Source organism: Cryptomeria japonica, chromosome 3, assembly GCF_030272615.1.
Source record: "Cryptomeria japonica chromosome 3, Sugi_1.0, whole genome shotgun sequence".
In the NCBI taxonomy this organism is placed as follows: domain Eukaryota; kingdom Viridiplantae; phylum Streptophyta; class Pinopsida; order Cupressales; family Cupressaceae; genus Cryptomeria; species Cryptomeria japonica.
The window spans coordinates 278,831,188-278,848,231 of record NC_081407.1 but is presented as its reverse complement, the minus strand read 5'-3'; positions in this window follow the sequence as shown (position 1 = coordinate 278,848,231).

Genomic DNA, 17,044 nt, shown 5'->3' with positions numbered 1-17,044 from the left:
GAGTCGTGTTTGACCAAATGGTTGTCCTCTTCTTCTTGAACTTCGTTCGTCTGACCATGTGTATTCCCTGGTTTTGAGTTCGTCTGAGTTTAGTCTAGTGTCATATGGGAAAGTGGCTTTCGATTGGGGGCCATGCCCAAAGTGGCTGCTGGGTAACCCGTCGAAAGTGAGTCTAATAAGTGATAACCTAAGTAGATTAGAATGTAATCTCTAAGTAAGATAAATGTGCCTCACACATGGGACGAGTGCTATCATAGATTCGACATGCTGTGAGAAGGCCTGAAATGGCAAACCACCATCTTTGTCTTCACGAGAGGATGTGTGGGTCCACATGAGGCTTGGATGGGCCGGAAGCTCGGATTAGGTTGCCAGGGTGACCCAATGTATGGGGCTGGGACCTATGAAGACTTGCCATGGTATCCATACTAGGTTGTGTGATGACACTTGTCCCTGCGTTCGCTACTGTGTTGTCGTTTTGTCCTGTTAGGAGTACCTTTGTGGGTCATCCTTTTGTCTCTGTCCTTGTGAGTATCAGTTTCATGTTAGTCCTTGGGTGGTGATGACTCAGTTTTTTGGATGCTCTTCTGGACCTTTGTATTAGCTTGATTTTGTTCAACTGGATCCTGTTCTTTTCAGGGATCATTTATGTATTAATTGACCGATGTGGTCGTTTGTATATTGCTTATGTATCGCCTTGATGGCTGGATAGTAATTGGTGTAACCGCTTGTATTCTTAACTTCATTATTTATCAGAGGGGTCTTGCAGTTGAGCAGACCCGGAGATGTAGCCCTTTAGGGGTGAACTCCGAGATCATTATGGTGTTATGTGATGTATTCTCTCATGTTTCCTTTATTCAGCTTTATCATGTATGATTAGCTTATGTTAGAATGGTTAAGTGGATAAATGGAATTAACTTTAAATGCTTTTATTCAGTCCTTTCTTGAATGCCATGTTGATCGAATGCATAAGTAGTTTAGATGAGATTTAGCGTAGATGCTAGTATGCAATCGTCTTTTGAAATGCAATAAGTTGGAGTATGAATGAATGTATCTTAGAGTAATGAAATATACTCAGTTGTTGTTAAGGAAATGAAGTATGCTTGAATAGATCTCTTATGTTTATGATGAAATTCTAGTGTGTTAGAATATTAGATGTATGGCTTGTAATTTTAAATGAAAAGCTCGAATGAAGATAATGAATAGATCTTAATGGATGTGTCATTGCTTGTGATTTACACTTCCATCTTTTGAAAGAAATTATCCTGATTATGAATTATCTCGTTATTAAGATAATCAGCTTATTGGATTAATTGTGTGAGTTAAGTGAATTGTGAAATTTAAGTAATCTCGTTGGGAAACTCTTTAGGTGTTAGTTGATGCCTTCCGCTATGTAATCTGAATCTTTGATATCTTGTTGTATCTTAATGTGGTGTAACTTTTTAAAAAAAAATTATTGCACCTTATTCTTGTGTTTTGGCTTAATCCCTTTGGGGTTTCCTGGCGGGGCATTACATCTTTAGTGATTAATTATAATTTGTTGAGCCATGAGCATTTGACCTATTTTCTCATGTGGGACCAACCTTTAGGTCTAGTTGTGGGCCTAAGTTTTGACAAAAAACAATTTGTACAAAGTGTAACCGGAATTGAGACATGTGTCAAGGTGGATCCCAGCTTTGAGCAAAGATTTTTAAAGTTCATTATAAACAATTTTTTTGTAATTTTTATTTCCATCGAATGACATTGCTTCAGTCTATTGCATATTCATATGATGGGTCACAATAACAATATGCGATCATGCAAAATCATGTTGATGAAGATCAATGATCCAAGTTCAATGCTACTAAGAATGGATTAGTTGCAGGCTATTGCTTCATGTGTTAATGGTCATCTTCATTGATATTACTAGTCAGAAAGCGAAGATGTAAGAAGAGTGAGTGTACACGGTAATTGAAGGAGTGCGACCGATTACCAAATTATAGGTAACCCATAACTGCAAGGGTTTGATTTTGCATAGGGTTTGTTCATTTCTAGTTCTGAAAGGTTCTTCTCAGTCTTTTAGGGCTTAGCTGTTGAAATTGTGTAGTCTAAATACTAAAGAATCATTAAATTCTATAAAGAAATTTTGATTATTTAATTTCCCCAGGAAGCCTAGTTTCTTCATTTTCTTAAAATCCTAATTTTTATTAAGATGGGTGGAAATTTAAGAAGAGATAATAATAAGAGGGCCTTGAATTAAGATATTATTGCTCAATTGCCTGGATCATCAAAATGGGGAAGTCATGCCCATGGTACGGGTATTGTATTTGATAGACTTGTGGACAAGGAAACATCTTGTGGGGATCCTTATGTTCCAATTAGTGGATGAAAATTGTTCATGTATTCTTATGAAAAGAGTAGAGCCCCAATACCAATGAACAATGCATGAAGATTGGATTTGGGAAATCTTGTCATCCCAAATGTTTTTGTCAATGTAGATCTAATTAGAGTAGTGGAAAAAAGATATAATCAAGACACAAGGCATGTCTACACACATGAAGGTGGTTTGTTGTCTAGGTTTGATAGGGGATCTATTTGTGAAACATTTACATTAAACCCTAATGCCCACATGTGGCCATGCCTATTGACTTTATATCTCTTGGGAGGGACTACAAGAAGGACAAAGGTAGCTTCAATATAAAATGGCTTCCGTTACATAGAAGGGAGTAGAATGAAGGTAAGCCTATTTCATTTTGGAGGATAGAGACTAAGCCCTTTGATTATCAGATTTTTGAGAATTGTTTTATAAACATATTGTTTGTAGTTTTCCAGGTGTTAGGAATCAATGTATAGACCAAGATGCTTGTGCATCTAATGGTGTTGGCTACCTTATTCAACACACATATACCAACACATTTTTTTGAATTTGGCTCATTCATTTCTAATGCCACTCACAAGGACCTTCTAGATATCAAGAAAGGTAGAACTATTGTCCATTTCAGGTGGTATTCTTTATTGTGCCATATTCTTTTGTATTGTCGAAGTAAGGCTTGGAAATGGAGGTCAAAGATAAAGTTGAGAAAGGTGGATGAGAAAACTAATATTTTCCTAATCCAAGAATGGATGTACTTATGGGACATGCATTGTGAGAATTCTAATTATGTCCTATCTGAGGAATTCTTTGTCAATATTGTGATGAAAAATTTGGGTTGCCTAGTCAATTGGAGATTATCTGATAGGGTGAGGAGATTTTTGAGGCCCCTTGAGAAAGCACCTGGGGAGACTAGTTAGTCTACCCTAGCTATTACTACCATCAGAGTTTACGGTGCACTAGTTAAACCCCATGTTTTGCCTAGAGATATACCAGATGGAATTGGTTTTTAAGAAATTATTTGGTAGTTGAATAATTTTGACAAGATTAATTTAAGAGATAACAAAAATTTCTCCTTCATCCCACCAAATCTATATTTCTTTGATTTTGAGATCACGTGCAAAGAAGGATTGGACTTAGTATAGTTCAAGTTACTGCCATATCAAATGGCTTTTGAAAAATTCAGAAACTGTGATACATAACAGTTTATTTACTACACCAAGGTTGGGGTTAAATTGAAAGGATTTGATCACGAACAAGATTATATTGAGGACTTAGTTATAAATACTACTTTTTATGTAGAGGTTTAGAGGAGAAGAGAGATATGGGTTAAGGTACAAATGGCAGATGAAAAAATGATAAATATTGAGCCAACATACAAAGGGGCACACACTGATTTGGATGAGAGACATCATGATAGTGTTAGGATTAATGATAGTCCCAAAGATACTAAGAGAGGGGGGTGAATCAGTATCTAATTGGTTAACAGAATATTTGACCTTATTAAGTATTTTTCATTCCAAAACAATGTACCAGTAAATAAGAATTAATGCAGTAAACAGGAACAATAAAGATAGCATAGAAAACACACCATAACACAAGATGTTTAACGAGGAAACCCAGTGTGGGAAAAACCTCGATGGGATTTGTAACCCACAAAATTCACTCACTAGCCAATGAATGGATATTACTTACAATGTGGTGCCTGCACATGCAGGAAGTCCAACTGCCTAGACCTCACTGCTCAATCTACAAAATAGAAGTCTCACTGACTTACAAAATGGATTATGAAAATCCAATACAATGTATTGCTTCAATTCAACATCAACTATGCCAGGTTCAGTACCAATTTAAGCTCACACTATAACCATAAACCTTATACAAAATCTGTCCTATGCATTCACATATATCTCATCTTCTATCCCATCCACTATCCTTATCATCTATCATTCGTAAATGATTTACAAGATCTCATACATATATGAGTCTATTACAATATGGCATGTCGGCTTTACAAAAAGATGTTTATAATTAAATACAATAAACAAAAGTTTATTCCTATTGGCTGAGGTGTCAGTATGCATTATTGCCACTATCGGTGAAGTGTCTGCCGATGCTGATGTCTGCCAGTGTCTTTACCAGATGAATGTCAGGTGGTTTCCTGAAGGTTGCCGTAGGTTGCCATCAATGACAACACCTTCAATTCTCATTAGAGTGTATAATGCCAACAATCTCCTCCTTTGGCATTGATGGCAACACTCATGAGAAAAATCTAAAAACTATGCCAAAAACATGTGCTCCCCCTAAGTAGATGATCTCCTCTAATTAGCCAGTTTTCTCTATCCACTACTTCCCCTTTGACATCAATGACAAAGGTTGTTAAAAATTATCAAATGAGTGCAAAATTTCACCTTAAGGTTTGTAACCGGTTGGTTACAATCTGAAATATATCAACCAAAACCGAGTTTAAACTCTATATGAATATGTTGTTGTCCTTCATGGTTGCTTGAAGGTTGTTGATAGTTTGCCGTCAATGAAAACACCTTCAATTATCATTAGATTGTATAATGCCAATAGATAGAATGATCATAAAGTTTGAAACAGGATGAGAGGAAGCAAATGATGCTAGAGGATTGGCATGGTCTACATTCATGTCTGATGATAAGTTTATGCAGTCCCTATAATCTAGGGACTTTGTCTTGAAGAGAAAAGATGAGAAATTTTCTATAATGGTCAGAGAAAGGTTGGCATTAGGGACTCATGAAGTTAATGATCGATTTATAGTCAAATTCTTAGAGGAAGTTAGTTTTTATATATCAAAAGATGACCCCTAAGAAGCAAAAGCATATTGCAAGGAATAGTGGATGTCTATTACTAGAAGGATGGGACCTCTCTTCTACAATTTTATTGGATTCCATAAGAAAGGGATCTTTAGTTTTGCCAACTTTACCAACTAAAGAATAGGCTTAGGAGTTGTATTTTGGATCAGGTTAGAGCTCCCAAAATAAGGAACTAGCAGATTGGACAATAATTTTTAATGACTATAAGCATCAATTTACCAAGAAGGTAGTAGATCTTATTGGAAACTTGGTTGTTACAAGATCGAGTGACACATCTGCAATGCAATTAGTATGCAATCTGGAAGATTTTGACAAGCTACAAGCTGATTTTAGTAAGTCAAAAATTGTCAATGAAAAATTGCTTACATAGTATTATAAGGTGGCATCAATCCTCCCTTATCCATATGCTAGTTCTATTTCTTTTGCTCCTTTGTCTTTCAATCCATTAGATGATGGAGAGAAAAGGGTCACTGAATTCCTCGAGGAGAATAAAAATGTCATTTCACTCCTCCCTTCTCCATAGGCTAGTTCTACTTCTCTTCCTTTGTCTTCCCAGTCATTGGTGTTAGATGCTTCAAATTTAGTTTAGGAGTTAATGGCCCTTAGGGATGAAGTAGAAAGTTTGAAAGATGAGCTCAAAAGTAGAAAATAGGCTCAAAAAAGGAGAATAGATGATGGAGAAAAAAGTGTCAGTGATTTTCTTGGGGAGTATAATAAAGTTATGTCACTGTCAAACCCTTGTGAATTCTTGTCACTAGTGTCTGATCAATATGTTTTAAGTGAGATGACTATAAAAATGCTAAACCACATGACATCCAACATCATTGGTAGTGCCAAAAATTTTTGGGAGTGTTATAAAACATTGAGAGATGCAATCAAAGTCCATGAAGAGGCACAAGTGAGATTGTTGTGCTTCCAAAAATGTTAGTCTCCTCAAGTTAAATTTCTAAAAGTCTGTCTTGATCATGCAAAATTTGATGTTAATAGTTCAGTTCTATTTCATAAATATTTACAAAATTTGATGAGTTGGGAACCATCCTTCATGATAATAAGTATTTTCATGTCTTGTTAATTGAGCTACAGAAAGAATGTGAACAAAAGCCAATACTAGTAGATGAGATACTAAGTATTTTGACAACAAAAGGTAATATGGTGAAATTTTCTTATTGGAAGACTAATGTTTTCCTTTCTATTTGTCGTGCAAATCACATAATTAATAATGATGGTGTTATAAACTTGAATATGATAAATGTTACACTAGACAAGCTTTATTGCATTGAACATGCAATGGGAAGTCTTTGTGTTGCTGTGAAGACAGTAATAGAACGTTCAAGTCATGATAATTGCATTGATCATGTGACAATGGTCAATCAACTTTTCTAGCCTGAACCCTGGAGAAAATTTGGAACAAAACAAAATTTTCCTCCATTGTAATTGTAAATATAATTTTATGTTTGAAAGTGAGAAACATTGTTACATATGCAATTATATTTTCATGAAAGAAATGGCATAAAATATTATTTGTTCTCATGCTTGGATCTCATTCTAACCAACCCAAAAATGTGTCTCAAATTTGTATTGATTTTCTACTTAATGAATACATAGAAGTATTTTTAATTTACAAAGTACAATATCTATATCCATTTTAAATCCCAAATAGCAAAAATTGGTTTTAGTTTTATATTGATTTTCCAATTAATTAATACATTTTGATGGCTCATTGGGGGGAGATAGACAAAAGCATCAATTTATTTCTTCTTTTAGCCAAAATCAAAGAACCCACAAGTCTAGACTAGGAGTGGGATTACCTAGCCACTAAAGGTTTCACGAAGTAGGAGGAAATTGATGAGGAGGATTCTATTGAGATAGTGTGTGTGTTACAACTGGTGCATGGGGAGGAATGGGTTGTAGAGGACAATCGAAAGTGGAATAAGTTGCCAGGTTTGAAGTTCATGCCAATTGTGGAAAGGATTGTTCGGTCATAAGGCAGGCCAAGAAAGTGAGAGAAATGAAGAAGATGGAACATCGTCACAATGCTGACGATGAACAAAAGTAGGGTTGACCAATACCTAGTTGATGGTCGAGGGTATGTTTGTGAAGATAACAATGATCAATGAAGGATCATATGTTTTTTTTTTTCTGTTATTTTGCTTTAGTGAATCATTGGAATCACTGCTATGTATGCAGTGAATAAAATAATATTTTGGTTTAAGTTTTTTGTAAAACAATAGTTTGCAAACTGCTATGATAAGATTAGTTATTAGTTTTAAGTTTTATGTTTTATGTTTTTTCTCCTATTCTTAGAAAAGGAATCGTGTATAAAACAATATACTTTTATTATAATATATATTAAGTTTTCAGTATCAGTTCCAAACTTCTATGAATTAATTTGAGTCTTCTTCTTCTTCTTCTCATCTCTCTTTTTTGTGTCTTTTAATTTCATAATCTTTCAATTTGGAGGGATGAGTATCAACAAAATAATTTTAATATTAGATAGTTGTTATATTTGCATGATTTAATTTAATTTTATGTTTAATTATTATTAAATTAATTTAAAAATTAAATAATTAACAAATATTATTTTAATTAAATTTATGTTACATTTCCTTTAATAGTATATCTTATTATTCAACCATGGAAGTTTCTTAGATTTATAAATGATATTGATGGGTGTTGTATACTTTCCCATATTCAAGTGTAATCCCATTTGTATTGAACTATCATTGAGAATAATTAAATATGTATCTCCATTTTAAATTCTTAGAGGGCGAGTATACATTATCCTTTTGTATGCAACCTCAGCATTAGACATTCTTAAGAGAGATTGTACTTGCATGCTCATTATCATAAAGGAAATGGTTATGGTGTTTACAAAAACTATCACATGGGATCGATTGCCATAATGTTGTGATAGATATTAGTCATTACTTAAGCGATCAAAAACAACTTTGGCACTCATTCTAAAAATCCTTGCAGAGATTTATTCTAATACTTTGGCTCTATTTTCACACAATGATTAATGATGGGCACTCTATTCATGCTGGGGAATGAGTACTGCCATGAGCCACCTGAACTTTCTTACACTCACCATCCGATCAACTATCCCAATTTGATAATGTGTGATAATGTCCATTATTATCCTTCCATCCTTTCTTTTAACATTTTGATAACCATTTTAATACCCAATACTACCTTTGTTAGATTCTTTCCATCTGTCCCTTTGTATTCTTTGGGAGTGAGTTGGTCCTATAACTTGTGCGACATATTTCTTAGCTAGCATCTACATGAAATTAAGAATTTAAGATGAGGAGTTGGCCACTCATGTGGAAACTTTTAAATTATGTCGTGTTGTGTCATATTCTCATTCAATCTTCTTGATGAATCTTTCTAGCCTTGATGTGGAGTTGGTGGTTGTCTATCATGGACAATCCTATTAGGTTGAGGTGAAAAAAATGTCAAATGGATTTCTTGGGCAAGATTTCTTGGGAAAATAGAGGTGGAGAAATTTAATGGAACAAATTTTGAGATGTGGAAGTTGAAGATGGAAGCTCTGCTAATAGATCGAGATCTATGGGATGTTGTTGATGTGAATGGCCAAAGGACCTCAGAACCTACTTTGGTGGCTCAGTATGATGTTATGGACTGAAAATCCAAGGGTCTAATCAGACTGTCCTTGGCAGAATCTATTCTGATCAATATCCATGAAGAAAAAACTTCAAACAAGATATGGACTAATCTTGGTGAAATGTATCAAGCAAAATCTTTATCAAATCAAATTTTCTTGAGGAAGAAATTGTATTCTTTGAAGATGCAAGAGGGTGGACGAGTTGCAGACTACCTGGATGCATTCAATATGTTGATAGCTCAAGTAGTATTTGTCGGTGTTAAGATGAATGAAGAGGAGAAACTCCAGATCTTTCTTTGTTCTTTGCCCAATTTGTGGGATTCTCTTGTTATGGCTATCAGTAGTACTTCTATTGTTTTGAAGTCTAAAGATGTAGTGGGTGCCCTACTTGGTGAAGAGATGCAAAGGAAGGTATCCCAAAGTTCGAAGGAATCTCTAACTATTTGTGGAAGACCTAAGGAGAAAGGAAAGAAGAATGAGAAGTGCGATAAGTCCAAATCGAAAGGGATATCGAAATCTCTTGGAAAGTCCCAAGTCATTTGTTAGAATTATAGTAAACTAGTTCACATCCATAAGGACTGCAAAGAAGAAAATAAGAAGAAAAAGAAGAGGATTGATTATGATTCTAAGTTCGAGAAGGAAGATGGTGATGCATTTATTACAGTTTTGGAGACTCATGCATGTAATGATGCCTGGTTAATTGACTTAGGCGCATCTTTTCATATGACTGCCAATAGAGAATGGTTTTCTAAATATGAAAAATTTAATGGAGGTAAGGTGTACTTGGGTGATGATTCGCATTTAGACATTATTGGTTCGAGGTAAAGTTAGAATCAGGTTTTCTAATGGTAGAATAAAAAGGATTAATGGTGTATTGTATATCCCTGGTTTAAAACAAAATCTGTTATATGCGAGCAAACTGATAGATGCAGGTATGCAGGTAGTCTTTTCTGAAGCAAGATGTAAGATAATTAAGGGTGCTATGGTAATTGCTAGAGGTATTGGGTTTGGCACTTTGTATAAGCTAGATGCATACACTGTTGAGTGTAATAGCACTTCTATAAAAAGTAAATCTATGGAAGATTTAAGGGTTTCACCTTTAGCAGATTGAAATGGCTTTTGGGTACCTAAGGGTTCTCTTTCTTTTGAAACAAAGTTACTTGCAAAAAAGATTATGTTATGGCACTAGAGGCTTGGAGACATTGGAGAAAGGGGTCTAAGGACCTTGAAAAATAAAAACTGTGTTCAAGGTTTGAATGATTATAATCTTGACTTTGATTTTTATGATCATTGCATTTATGAAAAATAAAACCGCATTCAGTTTTACTAGAGTTCTCATAAAACTTGTGGTGTTTTGGATCTTATTCATTCTGATGTGTTTGGTTTTGTAGATGTTCCTTGAATTGGAAAATGCCAATATTATGTTTCATTTATTGGTGATTTTAGTAGAAGGATATGGCTATATTCTCTAAAGAGTAAATCCAAAGTTTTCAGTTGATTTAAAGAATTTAAAGCAATGGTTGAGTTGCAGACTGGAAATAAAATTAAAAGTTTGAGGACTGATAATGGTGGTGATTTTTCCTCTAATGATTTTGATATATTTTGTAAAGACTGTGGCATTAACATACAAAAGACAACTCCATATTCTCCATAGAAGAATGGAATTGCAGAAAGAATGAACATTAATAGACAAAAGACAACTCCATAATTTTTTGGGCTGAAGTTGTTTCCACTTCTTGCTACCTAATTAATAGGTCTCCTACATCAGCCCTTGTCGATAAAATGCCTATGAAAGAATGGTCATGTCAAAAGCCTTCATTGAGACATCTTTGAGTTTTTGGTTGTGAGGCATTTGTACATGTGCTAAAGGAGAAGCAAACAAAGTTTGAGAACAAAGCTGTGAAATGTATCTTCATCGGGTATAGTTATGGTGTGAAAGGATACAAGCTTTTGGACCTTGTTGCACAAAAGCTAATTTATAGTAGAAGTGTTATTTTTAGAGAAATTAAGATTCCTTATATTATATTGTAGCCATAATAGACTAAGAAGGAAGAGGTGATTCAATTTCCTTCTACACTTGAAAGAGTTGAATCGATACCCCTAGAAAGGCAATAAGTTGAGGAGAGCTTGTCTAGCTCTGAATCTTCAGAAGAGGAGGGGGAACCTCCAACTCAACTTGTTTGAAGGTCTACAAGACATAGACAACCACCTAAATGGTATTCACCTGATGATTGGTGAGGCATTTTTTCTTTGAATATGAATGTGGATGAACTGAAATCTATAGAAGAGGCATTAGGTATGAATGATGCAGAATCCTGGAAGATTGCTATGGAAGAAGAAATGGCAACTTTGAAAAAGAATGATACATGGGATCTTGTACCATTACCTGAAGGAGGAAAGCCTATTGGTTGCAAATGGGTGTTCAAGAAAAAGGTTGGTTCATATGGAATCATTGAGGAGTATAAAGAAAGGTTAGTTGCAAAAGGCTACTGTCACGTTGAGGGTGTTGATTATGGTGAGATATTTTCTCTTGTTTCCAAAATGACATCCATTAGATTTTTTCTTTCTATTGCCGCTTCTTATGATTTAGAGGTTGAGAAAATGGATGTGAAAACTTCTTTCCTTCATGGTAATTTAGAGGAGGATATTTATATGACACAACAGGAGCACTATGTGGTGAAAGGTAAAAGTATTTTGGTTTGTAAATTAAAGAAATCCATGTATGGCCTCAAGCAGAGTCCTAGGATGTGGTACCAGAAATTTGATACATATGTGTTGAGTTTGGGATTTGAGTGTTTTAAATCAGATCACTATGTTCATCATAAATCTAATGGTGATCATTTCCTCTACATTGCATTGTATGTTGACGATATGGTATTCATTGGTAAAGGGTATGATTTCAGACATAAAGACTCAGCTCATTGCTAAATTTAAAATGAAAGATCTTGGTGCAACAAAAAATAATCTCAGGATGGAAATTAGAGGAGATAGAGTGAAATAAAATATATGGCTAGGCCAGAGTAAGTATGTGAATTCAGTGTTACAGAGGTTCAATATGTAGGATTGTAGACTATTGTGTGTTCCGTTTAAAGTTGGAAAAAAATTATCTAATATAGATTGTCCTACATCCCCATCGGAGATAGAAGACATGAGCAGAGTGCCTTACCAAACTGTAGTTGGAAGTTTTATGTATTCTATGGTTTGTACAAGACTAGACATTGCCCAAGTAGTGGGAGTTCTATCCAGATATGTGTCTAATCCTAGTAGAGTTCATTGGGATGCAGCACAAAGTCTCTTCAGATATTTGAAGGGTACCTCAGAGTACTCTTTATGTTATCATGGTAAGTAAGTTGGAGACATGATTTCCCTTGATATTCATGGTTATGTAGATTCAGACTGGGCATGTGATATTGATAGCAGAAGACCCACTAGTGCTTATGTGTTTACTTTATTTGGTGTTGCAATTAGCTAGATGAGTAAGTAGCAAGATCTGGTTGCTTTATGCACTACTGAAGTGGAGTATGTGGCATCTACTCATGCTTGTAAAGAGGGAATTTGGCTTAAGAGACTGTGTTTAAACATTGGAATAAAACAAGGAGCCGTGATGATTTATTGTGACAATCAGAGTGCGATCTGCCTAGCCAAGAACTAGACAATTCATACCTGGAACAAGCACATTAACGTTTAGTATCATTTTGTCATAGATATGGTCAAAGATGGAAGGGTGAAGCTAGTTAAGGTAGAAATTTTGATGAATGTTGTAGATTCTTTAACTAAGGCTATGAGCAAAGAGAAGTTCAGATGGTGCTTGGAGTCTATGGGCCTCATGGCCCCTAGCAATTGATTTATTGTGTTGATATTCCCTTTGCTCTTGCAAGGTGCTTGAAAAGTGGGAGATTTGTAGGGAAAATGGTGTCTCAACCTTGCATTAACATGAGGTTACTATTTATAGTAATTTTTTATTTGAGCAATAAATGGTGCAAAAGTATCCCTGAAGGTTCTGGTTGGCTAGATAAGCATCCTGGTAAAGTTACAACACAAGATCACAAATAGTTTTGAAGATATTAAATTTTCCATTTTGGAGGGATCTAATGGAAGGTTTAAATATAATTTTGAGGACTTTAGAGACCCCGAAATGCCCTGAAAAGTGAGTGTAATTGGCATATCTATTTATGAGGCAATAAGGAACTTCACAATCTTTCCAACACTTCAAATAATTTGTCAATAGGACACACGGTTCTCAAGTTATGGCCTCTAGAAGTTTTTACTCCTCAAATAGGAGATATAAAATACATCAGACACATAAATGAGTTATAAAAAGGGAGGGACATGTCATAGGGCATCTAGAAGGGAGATAAGGTCAGCTAAACCTTATTGGGTGGTTTTAGCTCATGGTTTTGTAATACCGTTTGATAGTTTCTTATATTGTATATCCTATATATGAGGTGTGTGAGACAAAGGTTGTGTGTCAGAGTCTTATGGCTATTTAGTTACCTCTGAATCTCTAATTAGTGGTACTCCTGCGAAGAGCTTGCTCTGCAAGTATATTGTAATATGTTTTTTTTATTGCAAAATATATATTGGGCAACTTTTGGAGTGTGGGGTTTTTCTCCTGAAAGTGTTTTCCCCATGTAAATCACTGTGTTATAGTTTGAATGTTATTATATCTATTTTTATTTTCTGTAACTATTCTGACGATTTGTAAAAAATTTTGCATTACCCTCCTCTCAAGGTTAGTGTAGGAAGTTGTTCTGAGCTACTTAACTTCCTTACAATGTCAAGGCTGACACTTAAATTTTTTTTAGGACTATGGATCTAATTGGCATAGATCCTCCAAAATAGGTTCTAGAAAATTGGGATGTAGGATTTTTGGGCCTTGATATTAGATCTAGTCCTTATTTTTGGTTTTGAAATGTTCACTAAATATGAAATAAGACTTTTGAATTCTAAAACAGGATATGACTTATCTTCTTGAATTGGAGGTTAAATTGAAGGCTAGAAATCGTCCTTAAAATGTCTAGGCGAGTGTAAAATAAAGAAAGTGCTAATGAGACTCTGAAATCAGACTCATAATTAAGGAGTACAATTTACAACACTACAAACATGTATTCGGCTCAAGAAAGTCAAGAATGTCTTTTATTTCATAAAAAATCAAAGATAAAAGATTTTCATTACAATTAAGGATTTGATCATTAAGTCTAGCATTAAACTTATTTTTGAAGTATTTTAGATGAAATGGACATTTTTATTGCATTTATAAGCTTCACAAACCCTCAAATTTATATGAAATATACCTAGGGTTAATCTTTGGGATAATCTAAGACATTTTTTAATTTTGTTTAATAATCAAAGTTGTACAATCTATACATCATATGCATTTGCATTTTTTTAGATAAACATTACATTGCAATACAATGTATCCCACTAGTAATCTACAACAAATCACACAACCTACAAATCTCGTTAGTCAAAGTTGCCAACTGATTTAGCTAGCAACATTGCCTTGCCACCAAGTGACTATCACTAGCCAATGGCGCCACCCCTTACTCCACTCCTATGGGATAGATTCACTTTGTTGGAAAAAAACTACTTACACATTTTAATTTAGCACTTTTCATGTAGTTTTGAATAGTTTCAAGCAGTTTTTTGGTAATACAAAATGTAGTTTTAGGAATAAAAGAATCTTATAATATTTATTGATTAATATGAACATGATGCCACTATTTATTCCCTCTCCAATTAACCCTTTTCCAATCCAGTTTTATTTTTTGTCAAAAATTTTGATGTTTTATTCCTTTTAATTTTTCTACTTTCTTATCTATCATGTTTAATATGAGCTATTTTTTGAGTTGTGTAGTTGTGTATATAGTTCCTAATTTTTGTATCTATCTTTCTTTATTTTAAATTTTAGGTTCTCACAAGTGATATCATGAAGTTATCATTTTGAGAACTTTTAGGGCTTCATTCAAGCTCATAATATTAATTTTTGGTTTAATTTTTAAAATGCACTTTTTGTATATTTCTCCTTGATGAATATAGTTTAACTTTGACCTATTTTTAGCATTTATAGTGCATTGAGATCAAATTTTTTTGTTAGTCTGATAAGTGGCAATTATGATCACACTAAGTATAAAGTGTCATCATCATATTTTATGGAGGTGTAAAGGTGATGGAATGAGGTTCATTAGTATAAACATGAAAAGTAGGAATCAAACCAATTCATATCAACTCACAATGTTCAAATAACCAATATTACTAGCTACAAACCCTTGGGAAAGCTAGGCACATGAATTGGCTATTTCCTTGCAATGATTTGATATGAATTGATATGATAAAATGATAAATTGTAAGAACTAGGTATAATAATGTAAAATTGATAGCAATCAACATTAATATAAAGCTGCAAAATAAATATGAAAACTCTAAGGATATATCTATAAAAGGGGATAAAAAAGAAACCTATATTTACAATTTGTGCCTTGAAGTGTTGGACTATGTGGCTAGGTTTTCAATTTCAAAAGGTATTTGATGTAGCTATTACAAATAAATTTAGGATTAGGATGTTGCCCAGATTATCTCCTTGAAATTTTGTTAGAAAAGTGTTGGACTATGTAGCTAAGCCACATTGTCTAGGGTTTTCTACTTCTTCAAAGTCTAGATCTTGTTGGCTTAATCTACACTTTCTAAATTTATAATCCTTCTCTATAACATTTGAAACCTATATACACAATAGAGGAAAATGGTGTTGGGTGTATAGGGGTTTTTCTTGATCAAACTCTAGATTTAGAATTAGCTCTATAACGAAGAATTAATAGAAAAGAGAGCTTAACCTTGTAGGGCAAAGACCTTATCAGCAGGCTAGGAGCTTCCCAAGACCATCACGGACTACGATGACCACTAGATCAAGAAACATGAGACAAACATGTAGTGGTGGGGTCATGGGTCCTCCACCATGACCATATAGAGGGGAAAGGAGAGATGATCATGGGGCGGGGACTTCTAGGGTTCAGACTCCGTCGAGGCTGGCTGGGTCTGAGGGAGGGAGTTCATCATAGCCTTAGAGGGTTCCCTATGTATCAGTTTTGTACCATTTTTGTATGACGGTGTAGACACCTTCGGGTGATGTTTGTAGCCATATGTATTTTGACATCATTGTATCATGACACTTATGATTTTGATATATACATATGAGATGATCCATCCTTGTGGAAAATATATGCATGTGAACCTATGTGATGTTGCTTCTATGTGATGCTTATGATATGGATGAAAATATGTACAAGATGAAATGCAATGTATTTTTTTCCTTTTATGTTTTTAATATGTTATGCATATGTGAATATATGAAATGCAGATGAATATGATAATGCAAATAACTATTTACATGATAAGACTATAAAATGTGCTAACATGTGTTGTGTGCAAGATATGGTGCAATTGTGATATCTATATGTATGTATAAAATGCTAATATGTGGTAATGCAGGTGAAAACTACATGAAATACAAATATTTTTGGCATGTCATTATACTTAGTCATGTGATAGTAGGCTACGCAGACTCCAGAAGGATGATGGAGGTCAATCAAGAAAGGGGGATGGAAGATAGAAGATATGGAAGTGAAAGAGCTTCTTGTTCTTTATCATCATTGAGCTTTATTATGGCAAATGTGTTCTTACAATCTAGATATAGGTTCAAACTAGAAAGTCATTGTACCCATTTGCATGGATATTAGACAGTTGCAAAGAAGGAATGTCTTAGTTCATACTAGACTCACAGTTTCCTCATATCCTTGGACAATTCATAGAATTAATAAGAGACAATCCATGGACAACAAAAAAAAATGAGGTAAATCATATCCCATCCACACCTTTCTAGTCAAAGACATACTGGAGATAGAATCTCTACTCAGAGACATCCTCGAATTTAAGCTAAAAGACATGTCACCAAAAACATAAAATCAAAAGAGAACCAAGAGTCAAAAAAAACATCCACTGTAGTCCTCAAGTTTTGTGTCTCTTGTCACTTGTATAAGTCTATTTGATTGTGATCACAATGTTTTCATACACAAAAGGATAGATAGTACTAAACCATAATGTTGTTTGAGTCTGTTGAAAGAGTTGATTTGTTGAAGCCCATTGTTGTTGTGTCTCATCTAAAAATGACTAAATCCATGATACTTTATTGCAAAGAAGATGAAACTTTATTGCGGATCTGTGATGCAAGTGCTTCTT